Source organism: Haliotis rubra, unplaced genomic scaffold (genome assembly GCF_003918875.1).
Source record: "Haliotis rubra isolate DU_JTF1 unplaced genomic scaffold, ASM391887v1 Scf38, whole genome shotgun sequence".
Classification (NCBI taxonomy): domain Eukaryota; kingdom Metazoa; phylum Mollusca; class Gastropoda; order Lepetellida; family Haliotidae; genus Haliotis; species Haliotis rubra.
The window spans coordinates 2864237-2883514 of NW_025767057.1; the positions used below are offsets into that span (position 1 = coordinate 2864237).

The 19278-nt window shown below is 39.5% G+C and overlaps 1 protein-coding gene across 1 annotated transcript in view; it reads left to right on the forward strand.

Annotated features, from left to right (window-relative positions):
* Positions 1 to 19278, forward strand: part of LOC124286261 (solute carrier organic anion transporter family member 4A1-like) — a 49241-nt gene that overhangs the window by 9555 nt on the left and 20408 nt on the right. The window lies entirely within an intron of this gene.

Consider the following 19278-nt stretch of genomic DNA (forward strand, 5'->3'; position numbering starts at 1 on the left):
ACCTGAGATTGTGTGAGATCCAACTAGCTGAGACATGTTGCGGTGCAGTTGTACCGAATGTTGGTGTATTTAACTTCCTACTTAGATACTCTTCACTGTATTGTGATTATTGGTGTGTTGATATGTTGCAATGTTAGTGTCTCCAGAGAGATGTATGGAAATAGTTGATGTCCCTGAGATTCACAGAGCTATAAATATTTGTGATTGTGTATACCAGTAATTGTGTTGAATAACATCTGAAGCAGTTTTATAAAAACCTATATCAGTAACTCAGCAGAAGTGTTGGTTAATAGTGCTGGCTCAGTGAGATAACATGCTGCAGCTTAACATGTGTATTCCACTAGTCCTTGTTTGATTCCCTAATGCCAAGTGCCAGGCTGGGTGACAACAAGTACCATGCACCCAGTGATCGAACCACCCACTCGCACCATGGAGCAGCTCTGTCTGTCGCACCATGGAGCAGCTCTGTCTGTTGCTAACCCCCTGCAAACTATGTCGAAATAATTAAGACGACATTAAACAGCTTATGTTGGCACACTGACAAACGTCCAGCCATTTAAACCCAGTGTGTTCTGTGGTGTGACCTGAATGTGTATTCAGTGTGACATGTACCCTGGGTTACCAGTGTACTACTGAACTGAAGCTACCCCACGCCCTAAATGAAGAAAGGAGGTTCTGCAATTCTGTCCAGGTTGGTGAGACTGAATAGGCAGACGCTGGAGTGCTGAGATTCTCCAGGTGAATTGTAGCACGAACCCATCGAACCCATCGGTGTCAAGCAGACGGACACTGTGTACAGTGATGAAGACTGTGACTGTGTTGACTGAAGAGACCAAGTCGGTCTCCACACTGGCTGAACACCTTGTTGACACATGGACATCACTGGTGACCTACTGCTAATGAATACTTACAATTGACTTAACACCCTGCAGAGGTCAGGTGTTGTTTGTTTGTTTGATTGACAGAATGCTCCCCAGGATCATTAAATGCACTTAGCTGCCCTTGTATGTAGTCATATAAAACATAGTTTATTCCCAGGATTCACAGTATATAATACAAAACAAAATGTTCCCTCCATTTCTTTCTAATCATTCAGGTTTTCAATAGATTCATTTGTTTGTTGTTTAATACCACACTTAACAAAAGTTCACAACACACAACAATATTCCAGCTCCATAATGGTATGAATATACAATGCTATTTTAGAAAGTTGTCAAATGTAACACATGTGATGTTTAGGATTACACTTTCTTAGTAAAGTACAGATTCTAGTACTTTGTTGGGTTGAGTCATATATGGGATTACGATTTTCTATAATGGTAGCTGAACAGGACAATCCAGTGATCGATATTGTCAAAATATTTCAAGTTGCCTAGTTACGCACTATGAACCATGTAACCAAGCCTGATTTATTCAGTAGCCTCCTACAACCAGCGTTGGTTGACCCAGTCTAACCCAGAATCCCCACTGAGGACAACATCTCACTAATACAGTGTAAGAACAAAACACACTCAAATCGTCTTTTGTACATTTGTAGTGCTGTAACATCTGCTCATATTCTGTAGCGATTCAGTCTGAGAGTCCGTGTATACAAAGTGTATGAATCTTTCACCTTAGGTCGGTAGGTCATCCTGAACTGCATGAAGGGCAACAGTTATTTAAGGGACCACATTTGCACAGAAGAAATCAGTGTATCCCTTAAGAACAACAAAAGTGATGGAGTAATTAATTACGCATCTATCTCTTGTATTATGTAACAAAGCCTTGGGGCCACACCATTGGAAGCGTTGGCCTCCAGGGTTAATTTAGTCACAAATAGGACTGATTTGGTTGGCGCCTGGGGTCTGGTGTGTATGTATTGCTATCACTCATGTTGATGGACAGATCTGTAGGGATATATCTGGGCAAATTGTATATCAACATCCCCTTCTGTACCAACACTATGTCTACATCAACACATGTATCACCTGTGCACCCGTGTTCAATCAGTGGGGAGGGAGAGTATCATTGTTCTGGCTCCTTAGTGTCAGTTATTCCCCAGCCATGGGATACAGGGTAGAGACATACGGTTTATATCCTATGTTGTTAATGCCCTGAAGCAGTACATGATATTTGTCATGGACACTTAACATGAACAGCAAGTTATTGGGATATCTGTGGAAGGGAAACATGGACTTGGTCTGGTAATAAAATAACTATAGCGTTCCAGAGAGGCTTGGTCTGGAGAAAGTTATATTGTCTATCATCAGATAAGAAGTGCATACAGTTGTGTGAAATATGATCATTATTTTAACATAAATGGAAGCAGTATTTTCATTCCTTAAAAGATAACATGGCCTGTAAAATGTTTGCAATTTGGGAAGGAAGGAGAGAGAGAAGAATGAGACTGAGTATGGGAGAGAGAGACAAATCCTCTTTGAAATGGAAGCAGTTTGATATGTTAAGACAAGAAGTAAAGATACTAATGTGAAATAGATTTCCAAACTATTCAGGGATCATACAGGGATACAAACAACAAATGAATAGATAAATGGAACACAGAGTAGATTCAAGGGGAGATAGGAAATCAAAGTAACTATCATAAGATATATAAGCAAAACAAACTATAGTAAATGGATTATATTTTGATTTGTCAATATATAAGGTCAAGCTCATGTAAACCAATTTTCAAGTGAGCTACAGAGCCTCTTGACTTTTATTACTATTAAGGGATAGGTGGGATAGTCGAGTTGTTAAAGCGTTCACATGTCAGGCCAAGGACCAAGCTTCTATTCCCCCAGAAGCTGCAATGTGTCTCTTGACTTTTTGTTTAATATTTGCCAAGATTATTGTGGCCTATGTGTCCTGAATGTATAAGAAGTGTAAGTGTTTGGTGGTGAGAGGGTCCAGGGTGTGCAAGACTGGAGATACGAGTGTATAATTCACTGGATAATGAAAGATGTTCAGCGACGGTACATACATTCCACAGTGTCATATAATATCACTCAGTATGAATATGGATTGACAGTGTGGTAAAACGCTGCTTCTTACATTATTTATGCAGCATTAGGGCCATCTGGTTAGACAGCAGAGCCCTTGATGAGAATCATTTTGCGTGTAGAAGCTGCTCCTAATGGAACTTCTGAGCAGTTCTAATGCAGTAAAGGATTGCAAATATCGGCTTAGTTGTTTTGTTCTTGTCCACAGTTTGATCCATCTTCTAATGACACAATAGCTCTCATTTATTGTCTTGGTGATTTATGCCGTAGTCAGTTACTAAGTGGTGTGTCACAAGGCCTATAAACAAAACAAAATACATTGGGTAACAGAACCGGGAACGTCAGTAGGTAATTACTGGCAATGGCCAAATGGTGGATAATGCTGCCAGTCTAATGAGACATAATGCTTGAAATATTGATGTGTTCAATAATACTCAAGATGGGAAAGAATTGCAAATTATCGCGTAATGTATGGGCAGGTTGGACATTGTAAGGAATCTGATGGGAGCAAATGCATTTCTCAGGGGCCATATTGTGTGCGTTGACAGTTTTCAAATCACTTTAACCATATGGTCTTAGAATATTGAGATTTTGTGAAGAAATCAGATATAATTAACATAAAGACCTAGAGTCACAAAGAACAGCCTGAACACAGTGTCAGGATAACTTTCTGTATTTGGCAGCCTTTTGAATTTTGGCTTATAAAATGTGTAAAATGTGATTAAAGTGTTACAGCCTAGTAGTTACCAAACATTGTGACATCACACTGTCGTCATTCTCTAAGATGTTTGCTTTGTTAAACATGTAGTTTCATTATTTGAAGTGCTGGCTATAAATTCTCATCTTTCAACAATTTCTGAAATCCTTTTAATTAATGACCAAAGGGGAATTTTTGCCCAAACAAATTAAAGACTTGTGAGTAAAAATAGATTCTTCTTGTGGAAACGGGTAAACTCTTTGAAAGTTGAGTGTTTGATGTTATTACCTGTAGCCTTTGTAGCAAGACATGTGGTGCTGATAAGGAAGCCTAAGGGTAAACACAGCGGAGTTGGTGATGTGACACCCCGGCTGGGATGTGTTGTGTAATGTCATCACTGACGTAGTGTCCCTGACACATGAGAATAAAACAAAAATCCAAATTAAGCCTGAAATAATTTGGCAAGTCTTGACTGCCACTGATCCTCTATTTGAATTTCATTGTTTTTTCATCTTTTTAATAAAATATTGTTACTTTGGAAACCGATTAACTTTCTGAATAGTGATATTACCGATGTAATTGTTGACATATTGCTGTGTTAGGTAAAGGTAACAAACATTTTCCTAATCAACACATTGATTTGTTAAGAAGGTAGTGACAAGAATAGAATAAGTCAGGTAGACATACTGGGAAATAGTGTCCTCCACTTGTTTAATCATTGGTTTGAAGTTTGCCTCAAGCATCGCTGTGACAATATCACACAAATATCAATCATGCATGATTGACTCAAGCCATAAAGCTGTCCAGCAGGATGATGCTCAGTCACTAGTGAGTGAGTGAGTGAGTTAGCGAGTTTAGTTTTACACTGTTTATAGCAATATCCCAGCAATATCACAACAGGATACCAGACTTCACACATTGAACCCATGAGTGGGATCAAACCCAGGCTTTCAGCATGACAAGGGGACACTTTAACCACTAGTCTACCCCACTGTCCCAACTCCAGTGAGATTGTCTGCAGTGCGGGGTTCACTCTTTCAATTTGTCTTTAAGTTGTTTCTTGATTCTATATTATTCTAGATTATGGGGCGGTGGGGTAGCCTAGTGGTTAAAGCGTTGGCTAGTCACACCGAAGACCCGGTTCGAATCCCCACATGGGTACAATGTGTGAAGCCCATTTCTGGTGTTCCCCGCCGTGATGTTGCTGGAATATTGCTAAAAGCTGGGTAAAACCAAACTCAGTCAGTCAGTCTAGATTATGTATGTAACCATCTCAATGTTTTGAGAGGAACCCTCTCTTTGACAGACTGGCTGTAGGTATGAAGAATGCAAATCCTGTACCCATTTTGTAACTTGGAATTTTCTGTTTTTTTGTCTGCAGGGAAAAAATCAAAGTAAACATGCAGCTAAATTTAGACAAGTTTTGAAGCCACCTGCAGGCTATCTAGCATGATGAAATCATTTGCGTACATCTGTATGGTCATGATTATTTAAAAACATATCTAGTGCCCGAATGAGTATAAGGAACACATTTTCTAAATGTTTGTACTGCACTGAAAGAAAAAAAATAAGCAGTGTAAAATTGTCTTTAGATGCAAGTTAGTGGGTAATCAGTGGTGCGAGGCAGCTGGTAAAAATCATCTTTAAAATGAATGCTATTATTCTACAACCCTCGTTAAACTAATTGGCCCCTGCTGAAATGTAGATGAAACGTGTTGCATGTTGATTACAACATGACTTTTCTTGAGGAGAGTTTCGAGGCACTGTTCTTTAAAAGATCGGACATAATTGTAGGTGCATAGCTCGCACGGAGGGGAATTATTTGCTTGTATAAGGCTAACAGCCCCAGCGAACACATTCTCTAATGGAGACATTCCTCTGAAGTTTTCATTAATGCAACATGTATTAATCTGTTTGTGTAAGCTTTAGCTTAAGGTGAAGGAAAGGCTTCGGCACTCAGCTGCATTTTCTGCACATGCGTTTTTCGTGTTAATGGGAAAGTGTGGCATGTTTGTTGAGAAGAAAAATGTTTGCTATTTGGCTTGGTTGTTTTAATGTCAGTGGTAAAAACACTTAGCAGCCTAATGTGTTTGTTTTTATGGTGTACGACCAAAATATCATTGTAAATATTGACAAGGTCCTAAGCTGCCATAAATGTGAAAATGGAAAATGTTGACATAAGGGACTATAAGCCCTAGTTGAAAGCAAGACACGTCTGTTGCCAAAATATCCAACCTAAATGGGGGAAGGGCAGCAGTCAGTGGGATACAGACAGATGTAATACACAGGTATATTCATTCAAGGATGTGTATCCACAGAGTACATGGTTGTAAAAATATATTAAAAATATCGCTTTTACTACAGACAAGATTTGGCACACTCCTAACATAAGAAAAACATTTATGTTCTAAGGGCACCTGAGATTTGTGTTAGAGATTGAATATTCATTCTGTTTAGATTTACACCATTTTCTCTGACAAAAGATGAACATCAAGCATGTTCCAGAGGATTTTTATTTTTCCTGGAAAACCGGTCTATTCATTTATTTTTTAAATTTCCAAGCACCCAAAACTAATAGATGCCATAACAATAAGCAGTTTCTGAAGTGAGTTAGTTTTGATTAAGGAAAGAATGAGGCTAAAGAGTAGAATATATCAAGGGGAAGGATGGGGGGATATACATTGATATATCACATGGCTAATTTATTAGCAGGACATAAACACTGTCTGATTGGATCATCAGCCTCATCCATCTCAGTGTGTGTGTGCATGCTGCACTGGGATGCACCTGATGCATGTTGATGACGGTGGCGGCAATGGCTGTGGTTCACAGTTTGATTAGGTTTCCGTTGTTTAAACAAACATATCAACCATGATGTATAAGTATTTATTTCTAACTGACGACTTTACCCACTGTCTATTCAAAGCATGATGAATGGAGTGTTTGAAGGTTGCTGAGTGGATCTGACACAGGGTTAGTATGGAGGTTTGGGGGATGTAAGGGAGGCGTGTTTGGTGTCGATAGGGGGAGATAACTTTGTGATTCATGGTGGTCTGGTTGTTCCAATGTAGTGTTAAAATCAGGCTTCAAAACAATATGGAAGGACATAAAGGATCTCTTTGTTCAATCATTGTAGCATCAAGTGTTGAGAGAATGTTATCACTCCCAATTACGTGAACACTGTGTGTGATGGTAATGATAATCTAGTATCTCGTATACTCTATCCTCATCAACAAACATGGACTCACAGAGACGGAATTGTCCCAGAGGTACAGAATTAAGGTAATAAATGCCTTAATTCATATAAACTTGTATGAAGGAAGCAATGAGGAAAGATTATCTCCCCTGAATGAGAGTATCACTCCATGCCTGCTATGTCTGCTTCAAACTGGTGCTCACAGTGTCCCATATATTATACACCTTGGCTCAAAACATTTTTTGGTGGTTTGCATATCTACCTAACCCACCCACCTACCTACCTAAATACATACAGTACATACCTACCTACCTAGAGTACTTTAGTACCTACCCACCCACCCACCTAACCTACCTACCGACCTACCTACCTAAATACATACCTACATACCTACCTAGAGTACTTTAGTACCTACCCACCCACCTATCCTACCTACCCACCCACCTACCTACCTAAATACATACCTACATACCTACCTAGAGTACTTTAGTTCCTACCCACCCACCTATCCCACCTACCTACCCACACATGCATGCACGTCTTCATTGTGTATTGTACATAGATATTCCGTTCGTAATCCTGCACCTTTAATGCCAACAACAGTTTCTTTAATAAAAAACATGATTACAATTATGAATGTTTTTCCCCTTAGGACATTCAAAGGTTAGAGAATGGTCAGTAATCTAACTGTGGCCAATCAGAGGACAGTTATCCTCCTTGTTTGATGTGCTGGTGTGTTGTGGTTGAGATCAAGGAGACAAATGGTGCCAATTATTCTGAATTTGTTCAGTAAAAGGCAGTTCTGAGAGCTATTTACATAAGATAAAAAGCAAGAAGGAATGCCACAATGTCATTGGAAGTGTTTGATGTTGACTCGACTGATAACTTGTATTCCCACACATTGTTGAAGTGAATCCACAGAGAGGAAAGCTGCAGTGAATGATTGGACAGAATTCTAGGAAGTATAGACACTCCTGTAGCAGTAGACACGTAGACAGAGGCAGCTGACACACATGTTAGGAAACAAAGTTTGGCCAATACACACACCAGAACCAACATAAGCATACTTTTTTAATTTAGAGATTCACACGTATTTTGACTACTGTTAGCGTGATGACGACGTAAGAATCTACATTGAAACATCACTTAATGCAATAAACCAGAAGCAGTCATTCATAAAGCTGTATGTTTCATGTCTGACTCACCAACTTCTAGAATGCCGATCAAACAATTATCAACAAAATTGTATTTATAAACTGATTTTTTTAATATTATACATGTTTTCAATAGCAGCTTGCTCTATCTGTCTTTTTGCATTTTTTTGTAATATCAGCCTTATTTTTTTTAATTCTTAGGCAGTGGTAGAATATACTAGGGTCAATTCTGTTGAGTGACAAATATCTAAATGTAATCTTGAGTTGACTGCTATTACAATTACATCAATATACAATAAATGACCTTCCCATGTCAAGATATAAAAAGAAAGTCCAGGTTTGTTGGTACTTGAAAAGAAAAAGACATTTATATATATTTTTCTGTTCTTTAAAAAGTTGTCTAAATGTATTGCCATGTGTTTGGTGTTTGAAAGTCTTCTTGCAAGCATGGTAGTTGTATGTATAAAAACAATAGTGTTGCACATGCTTGCATAACAGCCTTGTAAACAGAAAGATTTATGAATGTAACAGATTTTGCCTAAAAAATAAAGTCGGTTAGATTCCTAAGGAAATATATATGTAATCCAAGTAGTGTTATGTAACAACCCGTATTGCTTTTCCGTATGTCTGAGGTCTGACTTAACCATTCATAGCTTCGCTTCAGGGTTCTCACAGCACAGTACGCATGGAGAGCATGTGGTGGGCATGTCACAATGTATTCAAGGCATGACTTGAGGGAAATGTCTCAGAACAGAGATCAGACCACAGGGAAATAGGGAATGTGAATTTCTCGTAAATCGTTTAGTTTTTGTGTGTAAAATCTACTTTTTTTATCATAGTATTTGATACATGATTGCAACATTGATTTTCCTGTCCCACATGGGTACCATGTGCGAAGCCCATTTCTGGTGATATTGCTGGAATATTGCTAAAAGCGGCATAAAACCATACTCACTCACTCACTCTGTAAATGTTACAGTTTTGTTAAAGATGTTTTGTTCGAAGTATGCCAGCATAATTCTGTTGATTATTGTTAATAGGTGTATTTTACTGTACTTATGCTACAACTAGTTCCTGAAATTGTAGACTGGCATAGTTAAAAGTAAAATTTGTTTGCAAAATTTGAGACCAAATAATTTGTTTGCTTTTAATATAAGTTTAATTAGTTAGTATTCAAGAGTATCTGTATCATATCTGTGAACCTGACATGCTATAGAGATAGACTGCAACAATTTATACAAATAATTAAGATGATATTTTCTCTACCTATGACAAATTTGTATCATGAAGTGACTGATATCAGACTCAATTACAAGTGAATGAGAAGGATTTGGGTTGGTTTTACCACTGACTGACTGACTGAGTTTGGTTTACGCCACTTTTAGCAATATTTCAGCAATATCACGGCGGGGGACACCAGAAATGGGCTTCACTCATTGTACCCATGTGGGGATTCGAACCCGGGTCTTCGCGTGACGAGCCAACGCTTTAACCACTAGACTACCCCACCGCCCCGGTTTTACCACTATTCCAACAATATCAGTTATGGCACTGACAATCAATACTGGCTTTACACATTGTACTGATATGGCGGGACGAGTGATTGCTTTACACTGCATTTAAAGAATACAAGGTATTAATCTTGAGACCTCAGTGTAACAGGGTGTGGAGTCCTAAAACACATGACATCATTAACTTATCACCCTGCCGATGCGGATAACATCTTTGGTCATATGGACAAGGCGTCAAGCTACAGAACCTTCACTGTGAATCCCATCATGGATACATGACTTTTTTAAGGATAGTAACTTTTTTTATTCTTTATCATGATTCATAGCTTATTCTTCATCTTCAGTGTTTTACCAGTATCCTTGTTCAGGGTTGACTGTCTCACAGTCCCTGCATTGCATTATGTTCCCTTCTGCACAGCTCTTTCTACAATGCCAAAGCCCTGAATGAAAGAAGTAAAAGGAATGATTTGTTTCTATCAAAATGATACATGTTCAGAGACTGAGCGTTAGTCTAGGTTAATGCCATACAACTTTACGGGCATTACATGCTATGGCAAAACCTGGATCAAATGATGACCAGTGTTATTACAGCTCATTAACAGATGTGCAGATACATGTTTCACACACCTCTTGATGCCTTCAACAGAAATGTATTTTTGGAGCATCATGATGGGAAATGGACACATTCTTGAAACATCAAGAGAGAAGGAGAAAGGAATGAATGCTTGGATTCACCTTGTTTGGAAAATTGATCAGAGCAGTTGAATTCTAACACAAACCCAGCCATACAAAATTTGTCTTCTTGACTGACAAAAACAACAGTCTGCCATCACCTTTTTCACATTTTATTTACATTTTTTTTGTTCGGAAGATGCTGTATTCTTGTAGACATCATCATCTTTTTGTGCAGTAACCATTTCACCCTGAAAGATTCTTTGTGCTCTGGCATTTATACAAGGATCTTATTGCCATTTATCTGTGGAGGAACTCTTCAGGGTTAGCAATCTTGGTTTTGACATTTGGCAGGAATAGAAAGTAGAACTATGTTTCTCTTTGTGGTTACTTTGTGTATATCATGACAGAAGTGTGATATGTCCCCGGGGGCTATATCCTATATCTCCCGTGTCACTGTGGTGAGAGAGAGAGGCGGCTGTTAAGTACAGAACGAGCTTGATGAGGATCTAACAGCACCGCCTGGTATCAGACTGACACAGCTTGAAGCAAACAATGCCATGATATAACTGGAATATTGATGGCGAGAACAGAAGGTCTCATACAATAAGAAGGGTATCAATGCTGGAGAACTTGACAGGTTTTTATCGTTGCCTACTGCCATGGCTGACATTTGTATTGTGGCCAGAGTATTGTCTTGTTATTCAATTAGTCAGCCATAAATTTAGTATAAATTGTAAAAGGTTGTGCTGCATTGTAAAAAATTAGTTTTTGTATTTATTTTTTTAGTGAAATTAACCTCATATCCTGACAAACATTGGCATATTGACCCAGAAAACCTAAGGCAATAAACAAATTTTGGAATATAATTACAGTATTGTTTCCATATACGGTAGAAATAAAGTTTATGAAACAATCTGTAAAGGACCCTTTGAATTGCCTAATGTCTTTCCTTATTGCATTTAAAAAAATATCAATTTGTTGTATACATAAGTCCCACAGAACTAAATGCTCTTATATGTTCCAAAGTATAAACCAGGCCTTTTCAGGGGCTTCATTTTATACATTTTTTTGTACATGGATTTTTTTGAAACACACAAGGAGTGTAAACAGACAACCAGAGAGACTAAAATAAGAGTATTTAGTTATAATACGGTAAGGGCTGATGGGTTAGCCTAGTGGTTAAAGCGTTTGCTTGTCACCGCAAAGACCTGTGTTCAATTCCCCACAAGGGTACAATCTGTGAAGCCCATTTCTGTTGTCCCTACCATGATATGGATGGAATATTGCTAGAAGTGGCATAAAACCATAGTCACTCACTCATTACAACACAGTACAACATGGACTTCAGAACAAGTTCCACCTCTGATGTGAATGTATACAACATGGTAGTCACAAAGACAGATAACTTATATTGAAGACTAAAATCTGAAATGTGTAAAAGTAAAAATAGCATGATTGAAACCTAGATAAGGGTTTAGAACAACCCACATGTTAATAAAAAACAATACTTTTTGGTTTTTAGACTATTCTTGACAAGGTAGGAATGTACAGGAATAGTACAACACTTCCTTGGTCACTGACTTTATAGACGGTTTTGTGAAAGGCTCTGCAGATGCATTTTATATTTATTACAGTTTTAAGGTTACAAGTGGAATCATCCTTAGTTTTTCATTTCCTCCTTCAAATTCTCATCACCAGGTAAAAGTGCATGTTTTGACGTCATTAACCTAGTCTTGAAGCATCCTGATGAGCACAACAGAATAATATTGGTTTCTCATCTTTTGGTGTGTTTCTGTCATAAAGATGTTTAAAGTGTTTAAATGGTTATTAGTTAATGTGTTTACTGACTAGATGGAATTTACATGCACTTGCTGCAGTATTTTGTCTAGACCATGTCCGGGGTTAATGAAGCAGAGGAAAGCACCTGCCGAGAACCCTGCAGAATTCAGTAATTACATAAACCAAATAGTCTGTTTGACAAAACTCACCAAACCATGGGTACTGATATCTACAATTCCATGAGTGGACTTGTATCATTTATGAAGGGCTGGGATTGTCAGGTATCATAGCGCTCAGCTGTCAGATTCAATTTGACACTGAACCCAAGAATTGGTCTTCAGCAGCCCATGCTTGTCGTAAGAGATGAATAACGGGATCAGTAATAGGTGACTAGCGGGATCGGTAAGAAGTGACTAACGGGATCGGTAAGAGGTGACTAGCGGGATCGGTAAGCGGTGAGTAGCGGGATCGGTAAGAGGTGACTAGCGGGATCGGTAAGAGGTGACTAGCGGGATCTAGCAGGATCGGTAAGAGGTGACTAGCGGGATCTAGCGGGATCGGTAAAAGGTGACTAACGGGATCGGTAAAAGGTGACTAACGGGATCGGTAAGAGGTGACTAGCGGAATCGGTAAGAGGTGACTAAGGGGATCGGTAAGAGGTGACTAACCGGATCGGGTGGTCAGGCCTGCTGACTTAGTTAATTCATTCATATTATCATATCCCAGTTTTTTAGATTGATACTCATAATTCAATCACTGTATTGTCTGATCCAGATTGCTGACATGTTGCTGGAAAAAGCTGAGTGCATAAAATCAAACAAAACAAACACAAAACCTGAAGCTTCTAATTGTTCATATCAGCCTGTGCATCACGATCACTACAGGAAATCAACATTTGTTCAAATATGTGAGGTACTCTCACTCATCATTCAGAAGACCCAATGGATGAAGCCCATTTCTGGTGTCCCCATATTGCTGGAATATTGAAAGTGTTGTAAAACCATACTCTCTCTGTTAAGACAGATAGGTGATAAACATACTGTGTTTTCAATGTAAACCCAGGTCATATGTTGTTTTAAAGGTCACATGCAACGTAAAACACAACTTTGCAGATTCTGATACCTTTCGGTATGGACTTACCGAAACAAATCAACAAAAATGCAAATTCAACTTATTAGTTGAAAAATAACGCGATGAAAAAAACCGAGCGAAATCGGAGTTCAAACGATTCACTAATAAACCCCATTTCACCTCACCTCAGTTATTATCCTCTGTTACCTTCGACTGACCAGTCAGAATGGAATAATTTCCAATTCATGGTCGAATGTATCATCAATGTTCAATTAATGATCCAAATGGTTCACATAATTTTCTACAGAGAGCTTTTGCCACCATACAACATCCATGCAGCAAGCTGCATGTGTAAACCCCTGTGTACTTACAGATTCAATCTGATAAAAACCAAAGCTCTGGAATGGTACACCATGTTATGTCAGTAAAGCCCATTATTTTGCAATAATTCTCTTTTAATTTGAATGAAGTACATGCTGTGTAAACTGACAGTGAACATTTTGGTTTACTGATTTGTTTGCAGACTGAAAGCTGTTAGGTTTGTCAGGGAGATGTTGATACCATGATGCAGATCATGTAGAGGTTTGTCAGGGAGATGTTGATACCATGATGCAGATCATGTAGAGGTTTGTCAGGGAGATGTTGATACCATGATGCAGATCATGTAGAGGTTTGTCAGGGAGATGTTGATACCATGATGCAGATCATGTAGAGGTTTGTCAGGGAGATGTTGATACCATGATGCAGATCATGTAGAGGCATTGGCAAAAAGTCTGCATCTAACAAGGTGGAATTAATGTATTTGTAGTCTTGATGGCGGTATGTATGTTTGTACCTGGGACGTGAGATAATCAGACAAACAGCAAACATGGCGTCCTAAATCTGTGCACTATGCATATCAACATGTGCACTATGCATGTTGATATGCAGTGCCACTAAGGTCATGTTCATATCAGGAGTCTCTGTGCCGGAACATAAACCGGATGCCGTAAAAAGTAATTCATTTATCTCTTAAATCACCCAAAATTATGAGGTAAAGTTCAGGGTAAAACTTATCGGAGGCCTTCACTGTAAACAGGCTCTGTTTGTCTTGTGCTGACTACCAACAAAAACTGAGGGAACTGATGAAATGATTGTGAAGGTGTAATGACGATAAATGTCTCTAAAATTAAAGTCAGGCATGTAGATCCTTATCCTGTGTTTCCACCATTTTGGGTGTCACATGACACCTTGATGGCATACTGTTTATTAACTTTGTGTGTGGCTACCCTAGGTGAAATTGGGTTTAACGGCGTGCTTGAGAATATTTCGCTCATATGACGACATGCATGCGTGTGTATGTGCGGCTGTTTGTACTAGCCCAGACTTAAGCTGGTTTTATAGTGCTAGCCCACTGAGATAACATGCCGCAGTGAAGCATGAATACCCCACTCAGACACATTATACTGACTCCGAGCCGACCAGTCGTTGTTGTACCCATTAATGCCGAGTGCCAGGCAGGGACCAACAAGTACCATATTTTAACGTCTATTGGTATGATGCGGTCGGGGATCGAACCCGCAACCTTCCGCTCTCCGGGCAGATGCTCTAACCATTACAACACGGATGCGGTCCCTATCTAAAGAGCCACCACTTATACAAGTGCACCACATTGTGGAGTGCTAGGATCTCTGTCATTCATTGCCCACCAAGTAAATCCCACAGATGCTCTGTCAGGGACATGTCTTCTCATCGGGATATAGTCAGTGACAACCTGAGCATCATGTCTGGCATTGGGGCAGGTCAAATGTCCTGCTGATAAATCTAGTGAATCAATGAGATATGATACCAAAATTTGGTCAACAGTTCATTAGCCAGTTGACAGGTGATTCACAAACAAACAAATCGGTCACCAGTCTTCTTTGAAACCAAAGAGTTGTTGCCCTGGCACAATGCTTGACACTATGTTGTGAATGTTTTCCGTTGTCCGTGAATAGCCGTCAAAACTTGATTTGTCTCTAAACATGGTAATGTCAATTTACAGAGCCCTTCATGATGTTGCCTCACCCACCAAAATCTTTTCATTCTATGGTAGGCACAGAGGGTTGTACCCTCCACATGAAGCCTCACTTTCAGTTTTTTACAGATTCACCTCCCAGTTATTAACAGAATTGTCTGTTTATGAATTTATCTGTGTAATATTGCATTGGGTAATCAATTACCTGGTTATGATTAAAGTGGGTAGTTTTGATCAGTTTACCTGGGTAGGATGGCACTAGGTACATCTGGACTGACTTTCCTCTAGTTCAGCTTTCATCAGTGATCTAAGGCACTGAGAGAGTCACAAGAGATATCCTAATGGAGTCCCATTGATGCCTTATCTCTCTATTTACATGATATAATGTCAGACAAGATAGTGTTCATAACTTCTCACTGTTGGAGAGAAGATAATAAAAATAGGATGTGGATCATTTGCGTCATTAAATAGATGTTGTGAGGTGAGATGGGGTATAATGAGTTCAACATAACGTTCAAGAGTTTACACTGAGATTGTGATATGCATGAACATTGTGTGAGTGTATGGCTGCTTTGTACTTGTCCAGACTCAAGCTTCAGTTGAATATTGATCCCCAGTGAGACTCAGTATACTCTGAGCTGAATACTCCTTGACTGACACCAAGTACCATCTTTTAATGTCTTTGGGTGTGACAAGGTTGGCGATCAAACCCCTGACCTTCTCCTATCCAGTCAGACACTCTATCCAGTACACCATGGGGTAGTGTCCAATATGTATTGACTAAACATTGCGACAATTTACACAATAAAGTCTTAAAATTGACAAATTGTCACTTCAGTACACTGTATATGAAGTATACATTTTGGGGAAATGTAACAATTTAAGATTTAAAGTTAATTAGATGACTTGATTCTCATTCAGGAAAATTAAGTGAAAACTGCAATAATTCACAACTACTGAGTTAAAGGGTCTAGACAAAACTGGGCTTTATCACATCTTATTTATACTTGTCCCTTGCTTTCTTGATATTGACAAGTAAACTTTAAGGTTCCTGCAAACACGTATTTCATTGACAGAGTCCTGCTGCCTCCTATCAGAACTAATTGATGTAATGTAAATGATTCTGGTAAATCCTGCAGTTTTCGTATGTTTGTAGTGAGTTTCTTGAACTCTCCTATCATGTCATCAGCAGTGAGAGATGTTTATATCAGTGTTGAAACCACCTCTTCACAACTTAATCAACATGGCCACCAGGTATCAAGATGGCCGTCTGCTTCCCACAGCTCTCAGCCAATCAGCTGCACTCATCTTCCATCCCATAACTCATCCAGCTGATAGAGAGAGGAGAAACAGAATCACACTCATACTTCATAATGTTTAGTTCCAAGAAAGAAATAAGTTGTCATAGATGAATACATAGTGTTTGAGCTGAGAAGCTTAGTTGCTTGGCAGGCCAGTGAAACATCCCAATATTTATCTTCAGACATTTCTTGAAGAGATGTTTCTCAGAATGTTATTATTTAATACATTGATATTGCCGTTTCAGATTTCAGATTTAGGAGAATGGATTAGTTAACATGAGTGACTGGTAGTTAATTTGCATAACAAGTATATCTTATATCTTTTGGTTTAGCTGCCAATACATTGAAACCACAATAAGCCAAACAATAGAGATTCCACCAGACGAAGGGGCAAGGAAAAGCCCAGAAACATGGTGTATACAATAAAGAAGAAGTTGACATCCATAATATTTTGTCTTATGGTAGAGATTCCAGTTAATTCATCAAGATAACAGTGGAAGGTATGGGTCTGTCAGTTGTGGCCCAGTCTTCTATGGTGCTGCTATTCACTTTGCAGAATTTCATCCTTTGGATAACTTAAAAACCATCTTGAGTCCAAATCCCAGTTTAGCTTGATTATGTGTCTAGGTTTGTCAGCTCCATACCTGGGCGTGAGTTTCACCAAAGTGGTAATTTCTGTGACCTGCTTCTTGTAGGGCTTTTCTATTACACAAAGCTGCATGCCTTGACATAGTCTGTCTCACAGCCCCCGAACCACATTATTTCCCTACTGCTTAACCCTCCCTGCAGTGCTAAGCCCTAAATGAAGCAAGTTTAGATTCCCTCAAGTTCTGAATCTCCCATGTCACTGGGTATCCTGTTCAATTTAAATGGGTTTATTTGTTGTTACTATCAAACTTATATATATTCAGAGACTAACTCGAATACTGCTCATTGTGACATTAAACCCAAGTCCCTCATTCAGACAGCTTAGTTTTCAGTGAAGTCCTGCCGACTGAACATACACCCAGTACAAGTACATGTAGGATACATGAAGGATAGTCTCCAAAATTATTTTCAATAATTTTCAAGATGCAAGATTTTCCTTGAAGCAATGTAGAATAAACCCTGTGAAAATCTGGGTTAGGATTGGTTTTATGCTTGTCCTAAGAGATCGAAACAGAATCATTTGATCAGACTTGCTAACATGATTGATGCATGTCATCATATCCCAGTAGATCGGTGATCATTGTGTTGAGCATGGGATCATGTCCCAGTAGATCGGTGATCATTGTGTTGAGCATGGGATCATGTCCCAGTAGATCGATGATCATGGTGTTGAGCATGGGATCATGTCCCAGTAGATCGTTGATCATGGTGTTGAGCATGGGATCATGTCCCAGTAGATCGGTGATCATGGTGTTGAGCATGGGATCTTGACCCAGTAGATCGGTGATCGTGGTGTTGAGCATGGGATCATGTCCCAGTAGATCGGTGATCGTGGTGTTGAGCATGGGATCATGTCCCAGTAGATCGATGATCGTGGTGTTGAGCATGGGATCATGTCCCAGTAGATCGGTGATCATGGTGTTGAGCATGGGATCATGTCCCAGTAGATCGATGATCATGGTGTTGAGCATGGGATCATGTCCCAGTAGATCGGTGATCATGGTGTTGAGCATGGGATCATGTCCCAGTAGATCGGTGATCACGGTGTTGAGCATGGGATCACTGACTGACTGACTGAGTTTAGTTTTACGCCGCTTTTAGCAATATTCCAGCAATATCACGGCGGGGGACACCAGAAATGGGCTTAACACATTGTGTGGGGAATCGAACCCGGATCGGTGTTGAGCAACGCTTTTAACCACTAGGCTACCATAATGTTGAGCATGGGATCATGTCCCAGTAGATCGGGTGATCGCGGTGTTGAGCATGGGATCATGTCACAGTAGATCGGTGATCATGGTGTTGAGCATGGGATCATGTCCCAGTAGATCGATGATCATGGTGTTGAGCATGGGATCATGTCCCAGTAGATCGGTGATCAAGGTGTTGAGCATGGGATCATGTCCCAGTAGATCGGTGATCATGGTGTTGAGCATGGGATCATGTCCCAGTAGATCGATGATCATGGTGTTGAGCATGGGATCATGTCCCAGTAGATCGGTGATCAAGGTGTTCAGCATGGGATCATGTCCCAGTAGATCGGTGATCATGGTGTTCAGCATGGGATCATGTCCCAGTAGATCGATGATCATGGTGTTGAGCATGGGATCATGTCCCAGTAGATCGATGATCATGGTGTTGAGCATGGGATCATGTCCCAGTAGATCGATGATCATGGTGTTCAGCATGGGATCATGTCCAGACTTGATTATTTATAGACCGTCATCATGCAGCTGCAATAACGCTAGATGCAGTGTTAAACAACAAACAAATAAATAAACAACACAGAGGTCCAACATCTTTTATAGAAATGTTCCAAACTGGAGATATTCAAGCTGGCTGTCAAGACGTACACATCTATCGGGTCGCAGCACGGAAGTGTTGCCCTGCACAGAACTACTTATACAGATGTACTGTGATATTTACTTTTCCATGTTAAATGGAAGTGCTGTGTTTGTCTGTATGAGGCTGATCACAGAGCCTGCCATTTCACATATTGTCTTACCTCTTGTGACATTTTGGAAACATTTAGTAAAATCATTGTGAAATAGATTATCCAGTGAAACTGCGTCTTAGAAGGAAACAAGGGTGTTCTAAGTCATGTAGCCCAGTCTGAACAAAGCTGCATTGGACAGCTGCAACAAAGAGCATACTTACTGGCTCTCTCACTAGATTTGGGGATCTAAAGGTTTTTCCCTGCCATTTCCTCCTTGCTAAAGGCTAGATATATGTTGTTTGAAGGAAGGGAGGCACATGTTCATGGCTTATAAAT